The 19,366-nt window shown below is 57.6% G+C and overlaps 1 long non-coding RNA gene across 1 annotated transcript; it reads left to right on the plus strand.

The window, feature by feature from the left end:
* The first annotated feature begins 1,029 nt into the window (after window positions 1–1,029).
* LOC122425032 lies at window positions 1,030–16,085 on the plus strand. Its single transcript, XR_006264659.1, has 4 exons — window positions 1,030–1,176; window positions 3,157–3,257; window positions 4,381–4,577; window positions 15,741–16,085. It is a non-coding gene; the product is annotated as an uncharacterized LOC122425032 (long non-coding RNA).
* Window positions 16,086–19,366: the final 3,281 nt, after the last annotated feature.

Here is a 19,366-nt window from a genome sequence, read left to right on the forward strand (position 1 = left end):
GTTTCTTTTTGTTTTTATTTCTATCCCCTTAGGAGACTGACCTAATAAAATATCGGTATGATTTATATCAGAGAATGCTTTGCCTTTGTTCCCTTCTAAGAGTTTTATGGTGTCCTGTCTTATACTTAAGTCTTTAAGCCATTTGTTTATTTTTGCATATAGAGTAAGGGTCCGTTCTAACTTCATTGGTTTACATGGGATTGTCCAATTTTCCAACACCACTTGCTAAAGAGACTATCTTTGCATATTCTTGCCTCCTCTGTTGAAGATTACTTGACTATAGGTATATGGGTTTATTTCTGAGTTCTCTATTCTGTTCCATTGATACATGTATCTGCTTTTGTGCTAACACCAGGCTGTTTGATTACAGTAGCTTTGTAGTATCATGTGAAGTCTGGCAGGGTTATGCCTCCAACCTCATTCATTTTCCTCAGGATTGTTTTGGCGATTCTGGGTCTTTTATGGTTCCCTGTGCATTTTAGGATTATTTGCTCTTGTTCTGTGGAAAATGTCATGAGTAATATGATAGAGATCACATTAAATCTGTAGATTGCTTTGGGTTGTATGACTGCTTTAACAGTATCAATTCTTCCAACACAAGAGCATGGGATATCTTTCCATTTCTTTGACTCATCTTCAGTTTCCTTTATCAGTTAAACCAGATAATTGGAATAAAGCACTGAACACTGTGCTGAGTATACATTAAGTATTTAATCATTGTTCATTCCAGCCACACTGTTCCCCATAAGGCTCCTGAGGAGGCAGACATGACTTAAGGGAAAATGTCAGTGTCAAGTGAATGCTAACAGAGCACAGGTTCCAAGGAAGGTTCAGGATGGAGGGCCACCACAGTCCTCAGGGGTGCTGGGTCCCCTCAGTCCCGAAGTTACAGAAGGACAGAGACTGCCATGTGCCCTGATAGGAGGAACTGGAGTGGCTCGTCAGAACCACAGTGTTTTAGGAGAGAAGACTGGGAGTCAGAGAGGAGGCCCCTGAACACCGGGTTAAGCTTTGGATCTGGTTGAAAATTCCTGTGAGAGACCATCTGGTTCTTGTGGCCCCAGAGGGCAGAGCTATGTCTGAGGGAGGCAAATACCAGCTCCACGGATCAGGGTCATTTTTGCAAGCAGAATTTCTTCCACACCATGGGCTGCTCCCAGAGTGACAAGCTCTCAGGTATGAGAAATTACTGGGAATAGAGGTTGAAATATGGGATGGAGGGTTGGAAAATATAGCTCTCAAGTTCAGTTTCCTCCAAAAGTCTGGGGTCCGAAGCTCCTGGAAAAAGGAAATGTGGTGGGCAGTCTGCAGTGCCAGGCTGGAGCCCAGGATCTGTCAGGAAGAGACAAGATAAGTGCCACACAGGCTTGGGGGTAGCACATTCCTCCAGTCACTGAGACACCTTCACAGTCCCAGGCCACATATTCCCTCTGGAGAGTTCCTGGCCATGAAGTGATGTGACATCTCCAGCTGAGAATGTTAGCCTATCATCCACATGGGGGCAGCACAGGACTGCGGATGGAATGGGGCTGCCAGTCGCTGTCTGGAGCACCCCTCTGGGAAGAAGCCCTTTGAGCCTTCAGGACCTCTCACACCCCAGCGTCTAGCACCCATCACCCCCACCAGCCCCCCAACCCCACACCCATTCTCAGCAGGTTCTCTGTGTAGGTTGAATCTTCCCTGGCTCCAGGTTCCTGGTGGTGGTATAGGGTGTCCCACCTATACCTTGATCCCAAAGAGGGATCAAGGCAGAGAAAGTGGAGCATGTGGGTGTCCCTGGGCAGCCCTTGCTAGTCTACATCCGAGTTACTGGAGGTTATGCCTATCGGGGGTTAAAGGAATAGGTTTCCATATCTGACTTGAGTTCAAATTCTGACTGCTGCTCCCCAGTGGAGTGACTTCACCTCTCAGAGCTTCAGTCTCTCCACCTGTGACAGTGGGGGGATGCTGAGCAGGCAGGAAACCTCCCAGGGTCCTTGGGAGCTGGCAGGGTTGTCATCACCCTATTTCACAGACGAGGAGATGGAGTCCTTGGGCCTGACTTGCTAGACGTCCCACGGCCAAATGGAGAGCTGTGCTAAATCACCAGTCATGTCCGACTCTTTACGACCCTTTGGACTATAGCCTGCCAGGCTCCTCTATCTGTGGGATTCTTCAGGCAAGAATACTGGAGTGGGTTGCCATTTCCTTCTCCAGGGGAATCTTCCCGACCCAGTGTTCGAACCCGCATCTCTTATATCTCCTGCAATGGCAGGCAGATTTTTTACCACTAGCGCCACCTGGGAGAGCTATTGTGGTCCAGATGCCCCCACCCCAGGACCAGAGGAACATGGGATGGTATGTGGTCATGAAGGAAACCCTGTGATACTGACAGGTGACCTGGGAGAAACCCTGGCCTCTACAGCCAACAGATGCTCAGAATAGGGGTATCCCCTGTGCTGGCCCTGCTTCCGCTCAGATCCACTGGCCCCTCCCAGAAGATGCCTAGGAAGGAGGGGGTGGTGGTGGTGGTGGCAGTGTCCCGGGGAGGAGGGCAGGTTCCTCTCCTGCCAGCTTGGGCCGGGCTTGGTTCTGTGGGTCTCAGGCACAGGGACTGGCCGGGTGTGAAGGTGGAGATGCTCAGCCACACGGAGGCCTGACCTGCCAGAAAGGGAGGGATGGAATAGGTGGGCATGAGAGGGGGCCAGACAGGGCAGGACTGTATTCACAAGAGGCTCCCCCAACTCTCAGCCCTGTGTCTGAGGGGAAGAAAGAGCATCTGAAAAGGAAGAATGAAGCTGAGGACTGGGAGGGACCCCTTTCCTTCCCCACTAGCAGCCTCCAGTGGAGCCAGCACTGCAGTGCCATGGCAACTGTGGCCTCTCCAGGTCCTCTCTCTCCTTGAGCCCCATCGTGCCTGGATGCCCCTCCAGCCTGTGCACACCTTTCTAGCTGGGGCTAAAGAGAAGCTGGGGTAGGGAGGGCTCCTTTCCCAGCCCCTGTTATGGCCCAGGGGCTGAGTCCCAGGGCCACCCCAGGCTCAGGATCAAGGGGTGGATCAAGGGGCAAGAGGGAAGGGTGAAGTGGCCTTTGCAAGAACTCTGAATGAATGAATGAATGAAATCACCTCCCTAAGATTTCAAACCCCCAACTCTCAAAGTCTGTACTCTTTCCCAGGTCACAGAGGCTGCAACCCAGGAGCCCCTGGAAAGGATGAGAAAACCAGCGTTGGGGCAAGGGTCTTGAAGATCACCGGGATCCCCTCTCCACACCTGTAGGTAGGGAAGCTGAAGTCTAGAGATGAGCAGGGACTTGCCCAAGGCACACAGAGAGGATGTGGCAAAGGCAGAACCGGGGTGGTCAGAGCGGGGCAGGGCAGGGGGGCATCCTTATTGTTGGCTTGAAGAGCAGGCAGCGGGGACCAGGAGGGCTGTGCCTTATGGTGTGGAGGCGGGGTTCGGGGTGGTTCTGGGGAAGGCTCTGGGCCTGCCTTGCCTGCTCCCCATTTAGCGCTTCAGTAAACCCACTTCCGGCTCCAGGGCACAATGGAGTGAGGGAGGGAGGAGGTCTGGCCCAGATTAGGGAGGAACAAGGGAAACCAGAGAGAGCAGCAAGGAGCTGGGGATCCAAGGAGGCGCACAGGAGAGCTGGAACCCGCAAGGTCCCACTGAGAGCCTCTGCGCGAGAAGCGCTCTGGCCCAAGTGCTGCCCTTTCCAAGCTCTGGGCCCCTGGGCAAATCCCCCAAACTCCCAGCATCTGCCCCTCACTCGTCCACGCTCCAGGTAAAACAGGGTCAGCCCACAGCCTGGAGGGAGATTCTCTGTGATGGAGCAAACAGAAAGAATGACCCCTGGCTCCACTTGGGAGGTGAGTGGCTGGGCCTGTGAGCTTGAAATCCTTCATCTGCAGGCCCAGGGCTACTATCAGGATCACCTGGAGCATCTGTGAAGTGCAGAACCTGAGGGCTGGGACAGGAGGAAGCTGCGGGCACAGCACCCCAGGATGCAGAACAGAGAGAGTCTGTCTAGGCAGGAGCTGCTGGAGTTTGGAAGAGGGGCTCTGGAGCCTTCCTGGGAGAGGAGGAGGGCTGCTGGGGCACAGGGGCAGCCGGCCTTGTGAGGTCAGGGAGAGGTGGGGGTGGGGTGGGGAGGATGCTGTGGGCCGAGCAGGCTCAAGCTGGCATTTGCTCCCCATGGCTCTCTGGCACTGGTCCGCAGCTGATGAGGGCCTCCCAGAGCTGTTGCCATACCCCCGAAGCCCCCAAGGCCTGGCCCACAGTGGGTGTCCTAAATCCAGGGCCGGGGCAGGAAAGGGGCGTTCTGCTAGGGCTGGGAGCCAGGAGCTGTGCGTTGGTCCTCGCCACACCTGCAAACTGGCTGCTTCTGTTAATTCTGTTACAGGTGAGGAAACAGAGGCCCAGAAAGGTAAGGTGACTTGCCCAGGGTCGCACAGCTATTTCTCTGTCAAGGCCACTCCTGGAAGCTCTGCTGGGCTTGGATGCTGCCGGAGACGCACGATGACAGCTTGGGAAAAGGAGGGCCACATCCTAGCTGAGGAGCGAGCCTCTGAGAGAGCGTGCTGTGGTCTCCAACAGCAGGTGGGTCCCAATACAGCATCCCTCCTCCGCAGCGCTCTCGGTCCTTCCTTTCCATGTCCCCCGCCACGCTTGTTCATTAGTGGGTCATCACATTCTCAGGCACTCACCGTCTGTCCACTGGTGAAGGCTGGAGGGCGTGACCCACTTGCTGCCTTGACACTTAGCAGCTGGGTGACCTTGAGCAAAAGCTCCATTCGCTTATAGCTCCGTGACCTCGTGAGACAGGGATGAGCGTGCCACCTACTGCTCTGTGGGTTACGGTGAGGCTCTGGGGACCCTCACAGGGCCTGGCCGACGGGGCTCTGTCCCATTTGATAGCCCCCAGGGAAAAGGCTTGAAATGGCCAGAAGGCCCGGCTGGTGATACCTGGCCCTCTCCCAGACTCCCAAATCTCCCCTGGAAACATGTAGGCTGCCCACCCCCAGGGCACCTCGCCCAGAGGGGGCTGGGAGAATGGGGATGGCTCCCCAGATGCTCTCTTCAGCCCCCAGCAGGCAGGGATGACGATGGGGGGGATGGAGCCAGGAGAGGGCGGCTGAGGACAACTGCTGAGTGGAGGCAGTGAGGGCACGTGCGGGCCCCTGGCCACCCCTAACAACCAGCCCGCGGCACAGGGAGCCGTGGGTGAGAGACCCAGGGGCGTCGCTCCGCCTGCCACAGCGCTGGCCCTGTCTGACTGGCGCGAGTCCTCCAAGCACTGGTTTTAACCCATCTTTTTTCTGCAAGAAGCTCCGAAACTCCCGGAGGCGCGGGGGCGGCTTCCCCTTGACTTGCGTCTCTTAGAGGATGCGGCTTGGCTAAAAATAACTCGAATTACTGTGCTCCCGCCCCCGGCGTGGAGGAGGGGCCCGGGGGCCTGCGGGGGCGGGAGCCTGGAGGGAATGGAGCTGCAGCCGGGAGGGGGTTCCCTGTGAGGAGAAGGAGAAAAGCGCTGCTGGCAGGTGGGAAGGGGTGCAGGGGGCTGAAGGGAACAGCCCTGTCTCACCCATTTCTCTTCAGGCCAGCTCCGGAGCAGGGCTGGGGGTGAAAGCTGTCCCTGATCTCTGGCCGCGCACCGCGGAGGGGGCCAGTCTGGCTGGGTAGTAGCAGCGGGCTTCTCCCAGCAGGAAGTCTGTGTTTGAAGGAGACCTCCCTCCACTCAGCTCTGCGCTATTGAATGCAAGCAGTGACAGCAGGGGGCGCTCCTGGTCTCCTCTCGCCTTCCCTGTGGTGGGACACGGAGCCCCAGATCCTCATCCAAAAGCTGGGTGCAACTGCAGCATGAAGCACTAGACTCCTGGGCAAGCCGAGGCCTCCTCTCGCAGCCCCACCTCCTCCGTCTGTCTGCAGAGGCGGCATCAGACCTCCCCCATCACCCCCTGGGTACAGGGCTGAGACAGCCTACATGGGACCACCCCTCCAAGCAGGCTGGGGGCTGTGGTAGAATCCATGAGGCCCTAAGCCAGCAGGACCTGGGGTCCCTGCATGAAGGCGGGCTGGTCTGGGAGGGTGGGGGCTCCAGTGCCCATGGGACGAGGGAGGTCACCGTGGGGCCCAGGAAGGAGCCTGAGGTCGGGCTGCACAATGGGCTGCCAGCCCTGCTGGCCTCCTGGTGCTGCCCTCTCTGCCATCCCCAGCTTTGTACCCCAGGGCCGAGACAGAGCACGAGACAGGGCGCAGGAGGCTCAATGGTGGGGCCAGGGTCTCATGGGGAGAGGGGACCGATGGCTGTCCTTTGTGCAGACCCGGCAGAGGCAGTGGGGGACACACTGGTGGGGGGGCCAGTCAGCCCAGCAGGAGGAATGGGCTGGGACCTGCAGGGCGCTGGGTGGGGGCCCTTCATGCTCTGTCTCAGCTTCCTTATCCGTAGGGGTGGTGATTGAATGCCCTGGCAGTCCCCTTAGATGGAGAGCAGAAGGAGCCAAAGTGGAGTAGGGAAAAGAGCAACTACCCCTGCCCGCCTCTCACCTCTCAGCACTCGCGGGGCTCTGCAACCTTCTGTCCTAAAGTCACCCTCACTTTGCACACAAGGAAACCAAGGCTCAGAAAGAAGAAGTGACTCACCCGGGATCCTAGGTCTTGTGCATGATGAACCGGACCTTTATTTATGTATCTGGTTGCACGAGGTCTTAGTTGCAGCACATGGGATCTTTAGTTACGGCAGGCGGCATCTAGTTCCCTGACCAGGGATGCAACCCGGAGCCCCCCTCCATTGGGAGCATGGAGTCTTAGCCACTGGACCACAGGACTGGACCTTTGAACCAAGGACTGTCCAGCTACACAATCTGTTTTCTCATTTCATCCTGTTCTGAACATGGAGCCAGATGCACTTATGTGGTTGAGTTGAAGTGGGGTGCATGGGTGTGGATCCAGATGTGAGGTGCACAGTGTCATGTAGCTGCGGACCCCTACCCCGACCCACCCCTCCCCTACCCCTCTCGGGTTGGCTCAGGTCACAGGGCACCTCGTTCCTGGGCTCCAGTGTGCCTGGGAAGGGTCCCTGTGTGCAGGGGGGTCGGGGAGAGAAGAGGGAGTGTATACCCCGGCGGGATGGGAACATTATCATTAACAATAATGGTAATACAACCCACCCCCCAGGATGTTTTTAGCAGCTCTGTTCCTGAGGAGAAGCTAAGAACAACACAAACATCCAGTAACAGGAGAATTAAGAAATCAACCGCACTTCTCGCAGCAGTAGGGGTGAACCCTAAAGCATAAAGTAGAGGGAAGAACACAAATTGCAGGAAACTACACTCAGTTCAAAGCCATTTTTATCAAGTCCTCCACCAGGGTGAAACCACACAGTACTGTTTGAGACGTTCAAATGCATATGATCGAGCTCTTACAAAAGAGCAAGTGATAAACGAGCATTCTTGGTACACTGGGGGAGGTAGGAGTCAGGTAGGGGTGTCACACACCCGGAGATTCCCCTGATAAAATCTGTTGCTAGCTCACAGGGTGCCAGGTGCTGTTTGGGGTGCTGGGGACAGGGTAGGTGGGCACAAGCAAGACAGACGTGAACCCCAGGTCTCACGGTGCTTATAGTCTCGCGAAGCACACTTTGATCCTGTTCTTGTGTTGCACGGTAGGTCACCAGCGTTCATTAGGTTATTATGTATTGTCACAGACATTCCTTTGTTGTTGTCGTTCAGTCACTAAGTCGTGTCTGACTCTTTGCGACCCCATGGACTTCAGCATGCCAGGCTTCCCTGTCCTTCACTTTCTCCTGGAGTTGGCTCAAACTCATGTCAATTGAGTCAATGATGCCACCCAATCGTCTCATCCTCTGTCGCCCCATTCTCCTCTTGCCTTCAATCTTTCCCAGGATCAGGGTCTTTTCCATTGAGTCAGCTGTTTGCATCAGGTGGCCAAAGTATTGGAACTTCAGCTTCAGTCCTTCCAGTGAATATTCAGGGTCGATTTCCTTTAAGATGGGCTGGTTGGATCTCCTTGCAGTCCAAGGGACTCTCAAGAAAGCCCCTTATGTTATTACCTATTGTCACAGACATTCCTTTACATTAATCAAATACTATACTTAAAGAAGTAAATAAGAACCGCAAAGGTAATTGACCTCTCCCTCAAAAAGTCCCACCCAAGTGGGTGAGGTGTGGGGGCTGAGCCCCTCTCCCCACCTCTTCTCACTGATACACCATCAAATTCATCCAGGAGTCCCAACCCTTGGACCCACATCCCCCCCAAGATGTCCAGTTCCAGCTGAATGTCCCACAAGGTTACTCCCTCACTCTTCAGCAGGTGAAGGTCAGATTGGCTTGGAGTGCAAGGTTGGTGGCGGGGGAGGGTACCCAGCTTCCGGGAGAGCCAGAGCCAGTTGGGGAGGTCAAATGCAATGGAGAGAGGTGCAGAGCCTGGGGAATCCCCCCTCTTTCTGGCCCAGGGCTCTTACATGACAAACAGAGGCAGAGGGTGCCAAAGATGGGGAGTAACAGGTCGGCTCTGTCTCAAGTCTGCACCTTCACCCTGGCAGGGGGCGGGGGGTGTTAGTCTGCCGTCCGTCCATCCGTCCAAGCATCCATCATATATCGGACACTGGTGATCTGCCACACAACACAACAACAGGAACATTATGTACCTTGCGAGACTGTAAGCTGCACGAGGCCTGGGGTTCATGTCTGTCCGGCTTGTGCTTGCATCCCCGGCCCCCAGCCCGCGTCCCCGGCCCTCCTGGGGCAGGGCCAGCCTAGCTGCCCTCCCTCCATGGCCTGGTGCCTGGTGGGTACTTGCTGAGGGGCACCCTGCCTCTCTGTCACTGCTCTCAGCAGAAAAGGATGCACCTCCAGGCCCTCACATGTGCTGTTCCCTCCGCCTGCAGCAGTGCACCCCCACCTGGCTCCGTCTAATCTTCCAGGACCGCCCCAGCCGGGCCAAGCCCTTCTCTTCACACCTCCTGCAACACCACAAGCTGTACCCTGGTCATGCTTTGTCTAGGCCTAGCTCTCCTGAGTTGGGGCACTCCCCTAGATCAGGCCCAGGTTCCCCAGGCCTGGGCCACGGGGGCCTTCCCCAAGGAGGGCTCTCAGCTTCATCCTCTCTGGCATTCCCACTCCTGCACGCAGTCTGGCATTTTCTCCCTGGAGGAGCCAGGCACGAAGGGGAGGTCAGTTTCTTCACCAGCCCCCACACCTCTTGGACTCCACTCTCTGGGTCTTCACCCCTCCTTCCAGCAGTCCACCCATCTTTCCCTGAGGGCTACCAGGGCTCCACGTGTCCATCTCTTTTTTTCCAGAGCTGCCCTTGGCAGGAGAGATAGTGGGTGGGCAAGGTCCAGGAATGGGGTGACAGGAAGCTCCCTGAGAACACTCCCCCCAGCTCTCTACCTCCAGAGCCTGTGATGGATGCAGGGTGGGGGATGGGGGAGATGGCAGTGAGTGGTCCCCGTTCCAAATCCAGGTCACTCCCGGCCTGCTCAGCAGTCATCGGTAATTAGGGGCCAGCAGGACGTGGGCAGGCGGGTGGCAGGAGGCCTAATTGTCTGATTTTTCAGGTAATTAACGGGAGGCTGTCTGGCCTGTCCCCGCGGGGCCCAGCATCCGCCACCCCATCCCCTGGGCAGCCCCAGCCGCCTAATGAGGCCAATTATTGAGTGGTGCCCCGGCCCTCATTAGCCACCTGGAAAGGTCATGTGGGAATGGCATCGGGGGTGGGGCTCAGCCAGCCGTGGTGGAGGTTGGGAGCTGCCAGCGATCGGGGTTCGGGGTGCGCTGGGGGCTGTAGGTCTCTGCGGCCGCTCGCCTAGCGGTAGCCCACCTGCACTTGGAACCTCACTTCTTGCCCCTGCTCTCAGGGCAGGCAGGAGCTTTAGGTCAGATCTTGCCCCCTGCCACTTCCCAGCCGTGTGGCCTTGGGCGTGTCCTTCTGTCCAACCCTCTGTTTCCCGAATCACAGATGACGGAGGTAAAACAGTGGGTTCCCAGTGCATAGGTGCTCACCTTCTACCCACGGGGTCAGCTCCTTTGCTTCACTCTTGAGGAAATGTTGGCCCAGAGCCGGCAGGGCCTAGAGTCATCGGTGTGTCCGAAGCCCACTCTGCAGAGTGTCTGGCGGCTGAGGGTAGGCAGCAGAGGTGGCCCTCTGAGATTCACCCTAGGGACCCTGCTACTGGGCGGGGAGTCCTGGGAGGAGGCATAGAGGTGATCTAGCTTGGGAGAGGGGGGCCTGGGAACAGCTGGACTTTCTGGACACTTGAGCAGAGTGGTGATGGGGAAGTGGGAATTCTCCAGGAGATGAGGGGCTGTGGAGATCATGGTGGAGCTGGAGGCCCTCCATCTGCTCCAGGACACTCCAGGACATGAGACAGTGCCGCAGCCTGCTGTCCAAGGGAGGGCTCTGTTCTTTCTTGGTTGGTCCACACCATTCTTGGCCCAGGAGATCACTGTGCCTTCAGATGTTGAGTTTTTTGGCTTCTGTGGCTCCTCTGTTTCAAGAATTCTGTGACCTAATTCCACGCTGACAAATTCCATGCTGTTCCGGCTCCTGTAAATCATCAGCTAATGCTACTTTTGGTCCTATGGCCAGCCCAGAATCTAGGTCAAGGGTTTCCAAACTGTGTCCCCCAGGAGCCCTAGGGTGGGAGCGGAAGTGAGAGGCCACTGACCTTCCAGTTGGAATGGCTGGACTTTGATCTTTGATAAAATATTAGTAGCTGCTCCTTTGTGAGCCATGTGCCAGACATGTACTGGGCCTCTGCCTCCACGTGTGTCCTCAGAAAACCCCACGAGGAAGGTAGTGTCCCCTCCCCATCTTACAGTTCGGGTCGCTGACACTGTCGGAGGCTGAGGCCAGGCGGCACGCCCCGGGGCTCACAGCCTGTGCAAAGGAGAGCCGGGACTTGGACCCAGTTCCATTCTGAGCTGCTGGGAGTGTGGGTTCTGCAGCTAGGAAGAAAACTAGGTGCAGGACTTGAGGGGAGTGTCCCATTTATTGTCGTTGGTTTCCTCCGGGTTGGAGAGTGTGGGCGCACCTGCCTCTCTGCTCCAGAAGAGCGTGGCCCCAGCCCCAGGTCACCCAGGGCCCCTGCAGCCCACCACGTGGTGTCTGTGTGCACTAGGGCCCATCTGCCCGTCTGTTTCCCTTCCCTCTGCCGTGGGTTCTGCTTCTCCGTGGTCCAAACAACAAGCTCCAGCCCAGAAATAGCATATGTTTCCAGCCTCTGCTAGTCCAAGTCATAAATCGCCCGGTGTGATGTGCTCCTTGTGTCAGCTTGCTTCAAAACTCAGCGTGGGGGTGGCTGAGTGAGTGTGAGGGGGGTGGCTGAGTGAGTGTGAGGAGCGTGCAGGGCCTCCTCCAGGCTGAGAAGCTGGGAGCCAGGGTGAGTCCAGGACTGAGGCTCAGGAAGGCAAGCAGGGACCGGAGCTGGCCTGGGGGCTCAGCCTGGGGTGGGAACCAGTGGGTGTCAGCCCGGTGTCAACCTGGGCCTCAGGGCTGAGACTTAAACGGGAGCTGAGGTCAAAGGGTCAGGCATCAGTCTTGTCCAGTGGCCAGAGGTCCAGACTTGGCTTGGAGTCAGGGGTCAGAGGGTAGGGGCTGTGACTCAGAACTTCATGAGAATGGAGAGCTAAGCTCAGTCTGAGGTCAAGGTCAGGTGTCAGACTGAGGTAGGGTTAGAGGTTAGAGGTTGGAATCAGTCCAGTGCTGAAGGCCATGGCTAGCTGAGAAAGAAGTCCGCAAAGACTCAGAAGCTGTCCTAACTCTGTCCTGGAAGTGACCGGTGGTGGGATGGCGACACCCACCTGTGATAAATAAGACAGGATGTTGTATTCAAAGCCACTAGAGCAAGGCTGGGGGCCTGGCCCCCAGTCCCAGCCCCCTGCCTTCAGGATGGGAGCCTTGGTTGCTGACCTCTGAAATGTGGATGATCACGCCTCTGCCTCCGTGTTGATCACGCTCTATCAGTGTTGCTGATTTCTACTGTCCGGACTGTAGGCCCTTGGAGTAGGGGTAGATAAGCTAACAGAGTAAGGGGCAGTGGTCACGGCGGGTGTGTGAGATGCTTCCATGGCACTGAGTAGGGGTCTCGAGAGGAACTGTGCCAAAGCCCTGCGTCCCCATTCACGCCCCAGGGCCCTGTCATTCCCAGGCTGCCCCTGAGAGGTGGCTGTGCAGCCAGTTCAGGCCGCTGCGGCCCGCCCTGAGCCGCGTGCAGGTAGCACTGTCTGGGCCTCCATCCTGTCAGCTGGGTTTTCCCGCCTCTTCTCCGTTCCAGGCCCAGCGTGGCCAGAGATGTGGGGACAAGCCCACAGAGCAGCCAGTGAGGGAGCCGGGTGGAGGAGGCAAGCAGGAATGAGAGGCCAGCGGGCAGAGGAGAGGGTGCCAGGGGGGAAGCCTTATCACAGCCCACTCTGTTCTCATCTCCCACGGGGCCTGGTCATGAACCGGCCTCGGCCATTTACCCACCCCTGACCTCAGAGGTCACCCCCTCCCCACAGGGTAGTACAGGGAGGTTCAACAAGGTGGGGGGGCACCAGGCATGTGGGTGGGTCGGGGGCTGGAGGGAGGTGAGAGAACCCCTAGGAGGCAGGAATGGTGGGGAGCCAGTGAAGGACAAGTGGACAACAAGAGGGCGGCCCTGCCCGCCCAGGATGCGAGGCCTCCAGGCTTTGGCTGTGAAAGTCCCGGTCACCTCCCCCGGCTGAGCTATTAATACCCAGCTGGGACCCACGCACCCTTGCTGGGAGGACGCCGAGTTCCTTGGGGGCTAAAAACGGTCTGCGATGGGGGTGGGCCCCGTGTCCTCCCTCTCTGCTCGTCAGAGGAGCTGGGGCCAAAGGTCAGGCTGGCCTGGAAGGGGGCCAGAGCCAGCATGGGGGTGCAGAGGGCGACTGAGCCCTGGGATGGCCTGAGGATTCCAGGCTGGAGCAGGAAGGCACGCAGCCAGTCCAGTCCCCGACGGTGGGTGTGGGGGCTTACCAGTGGTCCCACCCAGGAGGGGATCAGATCTGGCCTTCCTGGCTCCTTGCCCCAACCTGGGCCTTCTCCCTCCTCTCTGACCTCAGCTTGGTCTGCCCCAGGCTGCAGAGGGGCTGGAGGCTGAGGGCTGGCTGCCTGTCTCCTTCTGCCAGGAGAGGCCTGGAAGAGAAAGGGGACTCTGGGGAATGGGGAATTGGGAGCCTCCAGTGGGATCTGGGAGCCGAAAGCAGAGTCTTTCATGCTTCAGCTTCATGTGTGAATCTCGATTATTTGCAGCATTCTCTCAGCAGTAAGTAAATGGTGGTACCATTTTATAGATGAGCAAATTGAGGCTTGGTCATCTCCTCAGAGCCCGAACTGGACAGACCCGGTCTGTCAGAACTCCAAACCCCTGTTGGAGTCGTGTTGCCCCCTGTTAATGTCACTGAAAAAGGAGATTTCTTGGTTTGTCTCAGGGATCCATGAAACATATATCTCCATCAAAATGCCCTGATCACCATAGTGTTCCCAGCCCACCGTGGTGGCCAAAGAATGAAGGGCCTGCATGGGCAGCTTTGTCCTACATTGGTGAACCCCGCTCCCAGGGATCATCGACCCCTTCTTCCCTCCTTCCTGGGGCTCAAGGGCACATCCAGGAGCCTGTGCTAGTCTTCTGGGCTCAAGGCCACCTGAGGCTACCCTCTCCCTGCTATGTCCCCCTCCCTTCCCGTGACAGATGCTCCAAGATCCAGAGCCGACCCCGGACGATCAGAGACTTGGCCGGGAGAGTCCAGATGAGAAAGTGACTAAGAGGTGTCAGCCCTGGAGGCCCCCTGAGCCGGAAATCCCGACAGCTGCCTGGCTCACGGGTCCTGGGCACTGGGCCCTGACCCAGGGCAGGCAGCGGCCGTGTCAGGTGTCCAGAGGAATTGGGGGAGGTGATGGCTGGAGCCAGGGGCAGTCTGCCTATGGTTAGCGAGGCTGTCAACACCTCCTGGGGTGTGAAGACAAGAGTGATGCCAGGGGCCTGGGGGCAGGGTCCTCCTTTAGCCTGGAGGGTCCGAGGGGAGAGATGGGCCCTGTCTTGAGGGTCTGGGAGAGGAAGCACAGCCCTGTCCTAAGCTGAGAGAAACCCGGCCCTGCCTGAGAAATCTGAGGACGGGGACAGATCCCCTGTGGAGGCTGGTAGAGGGGATGTGTTTCCTAAAGGATGGTGGGGAATAAGCTGTGGGAGCTTGTCCCAGCCTGACACCAGGGAAGGCTGCCATGTCCTGGGCTCAGGGGGCAGCTCTGAATCTGCCCGCCTCCCGGTCCTGTCTGGGAGGTGCACGGCTCTGCAGGGCAAGGCAAGAGGCCTCTGTGCTCAGGCTGACCACCCAGATAGCCCCAGGGTTTCCCTTCCCTGGGAGAAAAGGAGAAGCCTTAGCCTTGCCTGGATTTTCCTCAGCCTCTGGGGAGGCTCTTTACCTCTGTGCTGGTGGAGATGGGAGGCGGGCCGCCTCAGAGAGCCTGAACCGGGGACTCCTCCCAGGATGGGCCCCCCTGCTCGTTTGATCTGGGCGCCTTCACTCTCCTGATGCCCACGCGCTCCGTCCCTCTGGAGCCACCTCCCCAGGCAGTCCTCCTGGATTGATGAGAGATGAGGCGGCCCCATGCACCCACTCCCATGCCAGGCCTGCAGTGTCCAGGGCCACCCCGTGTCCTTAGGGCCCCCACCAGCAGAGCCGGACCGCGCGAGGCTTTGGGCCTCCACCTCTTTTCTCACTTTCAACCCTCCCTCTCTCCCAGCTCTTTCCTAGACCCCCGGGCCTCTGGTTCTCTGACTAAACCAGCCCCTTGGCCACACTGGGTCTGGGCTGCTCTCCTGTCTCAGCTGTCTCTGCTGCTCGGTCTGGGGCTCAGTCCCCTGCCCTGGGTCTCTGTCTCTTCTCTCTGGGTTTATCTTCATCCTCTGGGCTCTGACTCAGATCTGACTCTCTCTCTTGTTTTAGTCTCCATCTCTGCCCCCTCTCTGTCTCAGTCTGGCTCCCGGACCCAGTCTCAGATGTCCCAGCCTTTCTGTCACTGTTGCTCTGGGACCCAGTCCTGGCAGTGTCTCCTCTTCCCACCAGGCTGGGGCACCTGCTCAGACATCTGCTCTGCCGTCTGCTCACTGGGCCCCACCAAGTGCTCAGACAACTCCTGTGGTCTCAACTCTGGCCAAAGTTCTATTCCCAGAAGGTAGTTGAGCGGGAGACAGACCAGAGGGGCCTATGCTTGCCTGTCCCTTGAGGGACTCACGGCCCTTGGCCTCCCTCTGCTTGGGCCACTGGCCATGGTCCCCACCACACACAACCACCAGTGCCACAGGCCTCATGGTTCACCCCAGCGCTGATGGTTCAGGACTCTGGGCATGGTCTCGTCTTGTGTCTTCTGGAACCAGCAGGGCTGACTCGAGCAGGTGTCAGAGGAGGGAATGTCCGTGCACTTGGTGGGCACCGGGTACTGTGCCCAGCATAAAGAGGTACTCCATAGAGTCCCCATGACAGCTCCTGTGACTGTAATTCCCCAGGGTCCCCAGAGTCACGATAGGTGGGGCAGGCGATAGGCTGAGCTGCTGCTGCGTCGTGTCCCGTGTTCACCCACGTCCCACCCACGTCCCTCCACTGTTGGACAGAAGACCTCTCCCCACACCTGGGACCTTCCCGTCCTCAGAGTCTGTCTGGATTGCACACTGGCACTCACTAAGTTAATTACTGCTGTCTTGGGGATATATTTTTTTAAGAAGACATTTTTTTCCAGGGGGAAAAACACGCAGAAGTTATAATTAGTCAGGAAGAGGAAAGAGGAGCGGAGCGTGTGAATCACCAGCCCCGGTGACAGACGGTTAGAGCTGAGCAGAAGTTTTGGGAGAAGCTGCTGAGGTGTGGGTGAGTTGGGGCCAGGGTGCTGCCCCCAGGCAGGCCGGGGTCCTCAAACACCAGGTGTGTTCGGGACCTCACCTGTCACCCGGAAGTCTTTATGCCCTCCCCACAAGGCTCTGTCCCCCATCACCATCAGGGTTCCAGCTTGTCAGCTCCCCTGCAGGTCCCACCGGCCATGACCATCCCCCGGGCCTTCTGTCCACTTCATCCCAAAGCCAATGGCAGCCCCTGCTGGCATGTACCTGGGCAGAGAGCCTTGTGACCTGAGTGAGGAGAGAAATTGTTGAGGGTTTGATTTGCATCTAAACCAGCTTCTCATTCATTCACTCACATGTTCATTGAGTACTGAAATCCTGCCGTGTGTGTGGTCCACAGACAGGCAAACTGAGGCCCAGAGAAGTGCCGCTCCTGGCCCAAGGCCACACAGCAGTCAGTGGAGCAGCCTCTCTGCCTGTCCTGTCATACCCTCTCTGTTGAACTGGACCCTGGGCAGTGCTCTGGGCCACCAAGGTGACCACAACCAGGCCCATATTCTGAGCCCTTTCTAACTGAGCCTGTGTTCTGATGGGGGAGGCGCCTCTAAGGCAAAACACCCAGGGCCGTGAAGTGGGAAGCACAGTGGAAGTCCAGAAGTGGCTCTTGATCCAGCCTGGTGGTCAGAGAGGGCTTCCCAGGGGAGGAGGTGAACAGTGTTCAGCGACTGGAAACAGCATGCTCGCCCACCACGCTGGAGGGATGTTGAGTGACTCTGTAACTGGGCTCAGACAGCGGCAGGAGTGAGGAATCGCTGGGGAGTGTGGCTTCTGAGCCAGGTCCTCACAGTCCCCATCTCCCTGCTGTTTCTCTGGAGTGGCTGTCTGGGGCACTCTCAGACCCTAGTCCTTGCTGACCACTAGTTCTTTTTTTTTCTTTTTCCCCACTAGTTCTTTTGGATGTCTGAGGCCCACTGACAAAGGTAACCCCTGTCTGGGCAGTCAGTGGCCAAGGGGACTGGACCCCAGGGTTCTCCCTCTCTCCTTCTCCTCTGGCTGAGGGCTGTCTACCCAGTGCTCTGGGGGCTCCGCCCAGGCCTTGGGATCCACTGGAGCAGCGTGGCCTGTGCCTGAGAGCAGAGGAGAGGACGCTTCCTCCCCTGGGAGGGCGTGGCATCATTCAGCACACAGAGCGCTCCCTTCCATCCCTGGACCGAATTAGCCTTCCAAATTACAGGCTGCATGTCCTCCAAATTGGGGATTGGGTAGGAGAACAGAGGGCCAGCTCTCCTTCCTGCTTCCTGCTCAGAGGGCTCTCGGTTGACCCATCCCTAAATAACAGGACCACGTTAGGAAAGAATTCTGGGCGCACACACCCTCCCACCCCAGGGTGCAGGAAGCCCCAGTCTCAGACCTACATTGAGGCTCAGGGTGAGGCTGTATCCTCCTGGGGTTTGACAACAAGCTTAGACCCAGAACATCTAGTTAAGGCCAGTTTGTTATTCTGAGGGCACTTGGGGGATCAAGTCATTCATTCATCAAGCACTTTCTGGACACTTTCTCTGTGCCAGGCCTTGTGCTGAGCTCTGAGACACTGAGTAGCAGTGGAAGTGACAGACATGTGACCAGGAAGTACATGTCAGGATGAGCAGGCCTGTGGCTGGGGCTGTTCCCAAGTGGCCCTGGGAACCCTTGATGAGGTCAGGGAGAGCTTCCTGGAGGAAGGGGTATATAAGCTGAGTCCCAAAGGATGCATATGTCCTTAGCCAGGGGAAAAGAGTTCCGGGAGGAAAGAACATCAAGTGCAAAGGCCAGGAGCAGAGAGTGAGGGAGGGGCGTCAAGAAATGGGTGGAGGCACTGGTTTGTTCAGATCCAGGGGCCTTGTCAGTCATGCTCGGGGATTGGATTTCATCAGAAGTACAAGGGGAGAGGAGACCTGTGATCCCAGGAGTAGAAGAGGATTGTGTGTGTGTGTGTGTGCTGGAACCACAGCCCCATCCTGGGGGTTCCAGTATAGGTATAAAGGGGTGTGGGGGCAGATGAGGGGGTCCTGGGACCTCCCACATTGGTCTCCCCCCTCTTCCAGACAGCCTAGGGCCTTTGAAGAAGCAATGTTTTACCACAAGGAAAACATGGGAGCCTGATGGTATTTCTTTGTGTCCTGAAATTAAGGTGCCTTCCTGTGCTTTCACTAATTGGTTTGGAACTTTTCATGTTTTTGTTTTAGAAGAAAATCATTATGGATGTCGAGCATAAATGCAGTCCTTGTGTGGTGCTGAGAGCAGAGAATGGAAGGAAAATACCTCCTGAGCTCGCCCACGCCTGTGTCACAGAAGAGGCAAGTGAGGTGGGGGGCGGGGGTTGCCAAGGCCACACAGCCACAGTGGTGGTCCCCTGGGAGCAGGAGGGGTGGCTTTTGGGGCTCCTTGGAGAGAGGATGGTTGGTGAGGGGTTCTTTCAGCAGGGAGGAGAGGGGACCTGGGGGTTCCTCCAACTTCTGGTCTTGCTTGCACACCTCCTGGAACAGAGAGCTCGCTGCTTCCTGTCCGCCTGTGCTGAACTGGCCCACTGTTACCTGGTGGACAGTTCTCCCTGCGTGAGCTGTGCTGCTCCCTTCCAGTCCCATCCAAGGTTCCCTGTGTTCTGTCCTCTACCTGACCCGGGACCTCTTGTCTCCACCTTGGCTATGCGAGGTGACGCTGGGGCCGCGGGTGGTCTCGGCAGGCAGGACCCTGGGCCTCTGCAGCCCGCCAAGGCTGGGTCTGATCTGGCCCCAGTGTGGTGCCTGCAGTCCTAAGCCTGATGCTGGGAGGGCTTCCGGGCTGGAGCTTCCCCGGCTGGCGGCCAGCGTGGGAGCGTGAGGAAAGGCACGGAGCCCGCTTCCTGGATGTGTGACCTGCTGTCCAGCACGTCCTGCAGGGCCCGGCCCTGCTCGGTCGAGGACACGAGCCAGTGGGTAGAGTCAGGGCCTGGCGGGCAGTTCCACGGGCTGTGCTGGGCAGACGGGTGGGGCGCCAGGTCGGTGTGCGCCCTCACTCAGGAGGCTTCTGTTTACCTCCTGCCGTATGTCTGGCTCTGTGATGGCTGCTGGGCCCTCAGAAATGAGTTAGACACCGACCGGCCCCTGCCTCCGAGAGCCAGTGGTCTGGACAAGCAGGAGGAGATGACAGAGAGCATAAAAAAACCTGTCTCCCCGGCCATATCAGCGAGATTGGCTCCAGACTTCGGGTTTGTGAAATCCTAGCTTACTGACTTCCAGCAGCAGCGAGGGACCTCTCAAAGTCACCTCTGGCCTCCTGCTCGTTCTGCTTGACCTGCCATGCCTCCCCTTTGTTGGCCCCCAGATGGCCTCTGTGTACTCTGGTCCAGCCTCCCCGGGAACTCGGCTGCAGTGAGCACTCAGGGTTTAATGGCCTCTCTGGCCATCTGGCCTTTGCCCAGGTTGTTCTGTCTGGAAAATGTCCCCTTCCTTTTCACTTGCTGACGCCTACTCACTCTTCAGAGTTGGCTTCTAGCTTCCTCTCTGGGTAG

This window comes from Cervus canadensis, chromosome 22 (assembly GCF_019320065.1).
Source record: "Cervus canadensis isolate Bull #8, Minnesota chromosome 22, ASM1932006v1, whole genome shotgun sequence".
Classification (NCBI taxonomy): Eukaryota; Metazoa; Chordata; class Mammalia; order Artiodactyla; family Cervidae; genus Cervus; species Cervus canadensis.